Below are 5326 nucleotides of genomic sequence, written 5' to 3'. Positions count from 1 at the left end.
ACATTCTTAAATTTACCACCCGAATAGTGTTTTTTTTTCTTTGTAGGCAAAGCATTTTCTATTTTTCTTTATGGATTATATATCTCAAACATGTGTAAATTGACAAGTGAGAATTAATTTAGACGTGGGCTGCAAGAAAGAAGAGCCAAACTGATATCTACCGCCCATCTGTCCTGCCCCAATTATTGATTCACTAAGGCACAAGTACGGTTGCTCAAGTGTGGAACATGAAAGGACATGCCCCTTCCTCTCCCCCCTATGCCCACGTCATATAAGATGACAATTATTGACAAATGATGATAACAAGAAGTTGAAAGGGAGAGAATTGGAGTTTTTTTTCTCATTTTAATTTTATTATTTAATAAAATATTAAATAATATTTTATTTGAAAAAAAAAAATCTCATTTTAAAGTTTGCGTAATCTCGCAGAATAGTCTTGCGAGATTTAAATGGTAAGAGAATTCGTTTGGTGACGCGTGGCGATCAAATATCGCAGGATGATCCTGCGAAATTAAGTAAAAATTTGATGGCAGCGGGAGAGAGAGGTGGGGGTGAGATGTTCAGAGGATATGACATGATGACTCTGTTTATTTCTCGAGAAACTCACGAGATCAGTTTCCCAATGTTTCTTTGATATATAGTGCTTTTTCTCTCTCCCTCCCTTTTTGATTTGTTAGGAAATGGGAAATGCCCATCTAATTTTTGGTGTCATATTATCAAAGTTTTTTCTCGATTTAACTTTTTCTTTTATAAAAATATATTAAATAATACCTCATTCTGAGGTTTTGGGAAGTATTTCTCAGAATGACTCTAACGTAATCTCGCTACTCGAAGTAGCGAGATTTCCCACGTGTATGACCTTATGCAAGAGATTTGGTTGCCCCGCGTCTGTACTAGATTGTGGCTGGCATTTAAATCTTATTATTTCGTGTAGCGAGATTTGCTTAAATCTCGTCACTCTAAGAAGCGATATTTATTTAAATCTCGCTACCTAAAGTAGCGAGATTTTCTGTGCACCTATTTATTGTTTTTCCCTTTATTGTTTATTTATTATAATAATAATTAATTAAATTATTTTTTGAATTATTGAAGGGAAGAATCAATTATTAATTTAAATTTTCACGTATAATAAATTACAGTTCATAATTTAGTTAAAAATTTTTTTTTATCATAAATTAATATAACAGTCATACACTATAAATATACACTAATTATATTTAATTAAATAGGGAAATCTTCTATTATTTTATTGAGTAGGAAATATTTAAATATTAATTGAAAATAATTAATATTTAAATAGTTTAACATGTTCCAAATAGAGCTTCTGCTTCTTTTGTTGCCCCTGTCTCTGACACAAAGAGAGCTGCTGATTCTGTTGCCCAAGAAGTTGTTGCTGCTGTTGGTGTTGTCATCATAAATATTTATAAAAGCATAATGATTCTTTTATTCTCTTTTGGTTCTCTTTTTGTTCTCATATTTTCTTTTACCATTATTCATTTGTTTTTCTCTGACAATGAGTTTTAGTGATCATGTTCCCTTTGATGGAGTTAGGATTTTAATTTCCGCATTTTTGGCATTTCCTATTTTGGGTTTGTTCGTCTATTATCCCCTCTCTCTCTATCTCTGTGTTTCTGTTCCACCATTTTCCCTATGAATTCTAATGTTAATTTTAATTTGCTAATATGGGTGTTTCGATTTTCTTTTGTAAGGGTTAACTGTCTTTTTTTAAATTACAGAGAAAATTGAAATGATGACAAGTAGAGGATAAAATCTTGATTATTTTCATATGTAAAATGCCGAAGTAAAGTTTCTAATTTTCCCGGATTTCAAAATCAGCAAAGAAAAACCCATTTGTTAAAATATTAATCCATTTTTGTTACAAAATTAATCTTCTCGGCAACCAGTCAAAGCATATATCAACTAATCCTCTAGAGCTATTTTTTCTTTGGAGTATCGTGTAATTGAGAAATTGTCCTTCTCTCCTACACCGTCTCTTTCTTGCTACCATGAAACCATTCAAATTTAGTTAACTTTGAGAAGGGTAACTCATGAGGATCTGCCTCCATTAATTTGGATTGTTAAAAGATTGAGATCATGACTGAAACTGAAAGATTGAGATAATTGCTACTTCATGCCATTGTTTATTCTCTCTCCCCATGTCTCAACTAATATATTACTTATTAGTCGTTACTATAATTAATTTTGTTCCTTGGGAGCAGTCAGGTTGTGGGATAGTTGTCTATAAGGGCTTATAGGATGAACAGCTTGGCTAACCAGGCAAAGGCTCTGACCTCTGAAGAAGATGAGACATGCGAGGATAATAAATTTAAGGATACTTCAAAGAAAAAAGGTGTACAATGGTAGCAATAAGAACAATACTGTTGCTATGCAAAAAGGACATCCTGGGTTTGTTAAGGTTAACATGGATGGATTGCCAATAGGGAGGAAAGTGGATCTAAATGCTCACGCTTGCTATTAGACTTTTGCCCAAGCACTGGAGGACATGTTTTTTAATCCCACCACGGGCATCACTTCCATTCGTGAGTGTATTCTTTATTTTCTATATTTTTTATCAGTAATGTACAATTTACTTATTTCTATCAATTTGATCTTAACAGTTTTTATGTGAGACTATTGTTAGATCATTGTTGCACCTTAATCTAACGACTAACTTTTAGAACCAAGGGGTTTAAGATGACATAAACATTTTTGACCTCAAAGTCAAATTAGTATGACTAGGACAGTAATGAGTTGCATAGATAATTCTATTCTAGTTTTAAAATGTTATTATGATTGTGTAACTAGGTTCGAGTGGAGAGAGTGAGCAAGCAAGAAAGGCCTACAAGCTTTTGAATGGATGATCCGAATTTGTGCTCACTTATGAAGATAAGGAGGGGGACTGGATGCTCGTAGGAGATGTTCCTTGGGAGTATGCACCTTTCATTTCATTTTAAATGATTATACTAGTGCAATATATATATACTTATGCATATATGTTTTTGTGAATGTCTCCTTGTGTGTATATATGCACATATTTATGCCTGATGTTTGTATATGCACTACTAAGCCCTAAATGGAATGATGTCAAATGACAAGGCTAGCCCTGTGGAAGACTAGCTGGTCTATTTCGAGCAACATTTTTAGGTGTAGGAGCAGTAGCTGCACTACTAGTAACCTAATATTAAACATTTTGGACCATACTTTTAAGGCTTGTTTCATTCAAGTTCCTAGGTACTTCGGACAGATAGAGACCTATGGGCAGTGCATATCAAATAGAACATCATAAGAAAAGACAATATTGTAGTTGAAAATTTAGATGTTTTGTAAATGCTGACAATATATATGCTTTTTTTTGTTTTTTGGTTTGTACATAGGATGTTCCTTAACACAGTGAAGAAGCTTAAAATCATGAAGATATCGGAAGCTAATGGACTTGGTACCTAAAATTTTTAATTACACTGGCATCTGGCATTCAAAGTTTTGTATGGACACTGACCGGCCACCTTCTGTCTGCTTAATTGCTAATTTTCAACTCCAAGATTCCAAGAAACAGATGGTTAGCAAAGAAGAGAAGCTTGTGTGCTTTTCTTTATCTTCCTTTACTTTTTTTTTATGTATGAAATTACTTTTACCCCAAAATGGGAATAGTTCTATTTTGCTAGCTCCAAAACTATATTAAATAGGCTCTAGGTCATATCAAATATCATTATAGCTTTTACCCTAAAGGTGGGGGATTGGGAGAGAGCACATCTCACTGCAGAAAAGCAAAGGATAATTAATCATAGTGTTTGGTTTGCAAAATACACAAGTATTAAAAGGCGAGAAAAGGATGCAAAAAAGTCACTAGTGAAGTTAAACATATATTATTTAATAATTTATATACTAGATTAGACACAAAGATAATGGATACAAGACATATTTAAACTTGTTAGAACTAGAGAAAGAAAGAGTAGAACTTAGGTGATGTAAAATGTATAAAAAGTGAGGACAATAGTGTGTTAGTTAAGGAAAAAAAAAGACATTAAAAAAAAGGAGGAAGAAGTTATTTTTTCTTAGCTATTTAATGAAAATCAAGTAGAAAACTTAAACTTGGAATTGAGAAGTGATGAAAAGGTTAAAATCTAGAGTTAACGAAGTTAAGTTTGCAATAAAAAAAAAAAAGGAAAAATTATAGGAATGGATAGTTTCTTAATCGAAGTTTGGAAATGCCTAGATGATACGAAATTATATGTTAACTAATTTATTTAACACAATTATAAAAATCAAGAAAATGTCAAATGAATAGAGGAAAAACACTTTAATACCTATAAACAAAAATAAAGAAGATATTTACAATTATAATAATTACTGTGCAATTACGCTTATGAGTCATGCAATGGAACTGCGGTAAAGGATAGTGGAACTGGCATTAAGGTTAGAAGCTAAGGTTTCAAAAAAACAATTTAATTTTATACTTAGGAGCTCTAGTACAAAATTAATATATCTTTTAAGAAGACTGAGCATATAAAAATTATATTCACCAGTTTCGTACACATTCAATCTATCAAATTACCATAAAAATTTCGACAGAGTCCTCTTTAAAAATTGAGCATATCCCATCAACACACCTGTTCAAAAAAAACATTCATCAAATACAATTGATACCAGTATGTTCACAATGTTACATTCACCAGTTTCGTATACATTCAACCTATCAAATTACTATAAAAATTTTGATAGAATCCCCTTTAAAAACTGAGCATATTAATCCATGCATATGTTCAAAGAAAACATTCATCAAACACAAGTGATAGCAGTATATTTACAATATTACATTCACCAGTTTTGTGTATACATTCGTGGGAAACAATACGAAACGTTCATTCACACCAATCATAACCAAATTTCATTCACATATTCATCCTGTGGGAAATGAATAAATATTTGTAATTATAAATAAATAATACAACGATGCTCTTTAGATTGGAAGAAAAGGAGAAAATATAATGTTGTACAAATGAAATAATAGAATGATCATCTATACATTTAAAATAATGGATATCTTGATGTTGTACAGAAGAATTAATACAACAATCTATACAAGTTAAAAAATGAACAAATAGATGCTTGCCACTTTACATATGGGTCCTTTATACAAATAAAATTATGAAAAAATATATGATGTACAAATGAATTAATGAACAAATACATGATGTACAAATGAAAGAATGAACATATACATATCGTACAAGTGAAATAATACGACGATCATCTCCTACTCGATGTTGCAGGGAGGTCGTCTCCGGTGTCGGGGTGGTTGCTGTCTGCATCTGCCCTCTCTTGGTTG

The 5326-nt window shown here is 31.9% G+C and overlaps 1 pseudogene; it reads left to right on the top strand.

Annotated features, from left to right (window-relative positions):
- The first annotated feature begins 1306 nt into the window (after positions 1-1306).
- LOC131158715 (auxin-responsive protein IAA13-like) lies at positions 1307-3561 on the top strand (annotated as a pseudogene).
- Positions 3562-5326: the final 1765 nt, after the last annotated feature.

Source organism: Malania oleifera, chromosome 6, assembly GCF_029873635.1.
Source record: "Malania oleifera isolate guangnan ecotype guangnan chromosome 6, ASM2987363v1, whole genome shotgun sequence".
NCBI lineage: Eukaryota > Viridiplantae > Streptophyta > Magnoliopsida > Santalales > Ximeniaceae > Malania > Malania oleifera.
The sequence above is the reverse complement of the archived record's forward strand: the minus strand, read 5'-3'. Positions and strand labels throughout refer to the sequence as shown.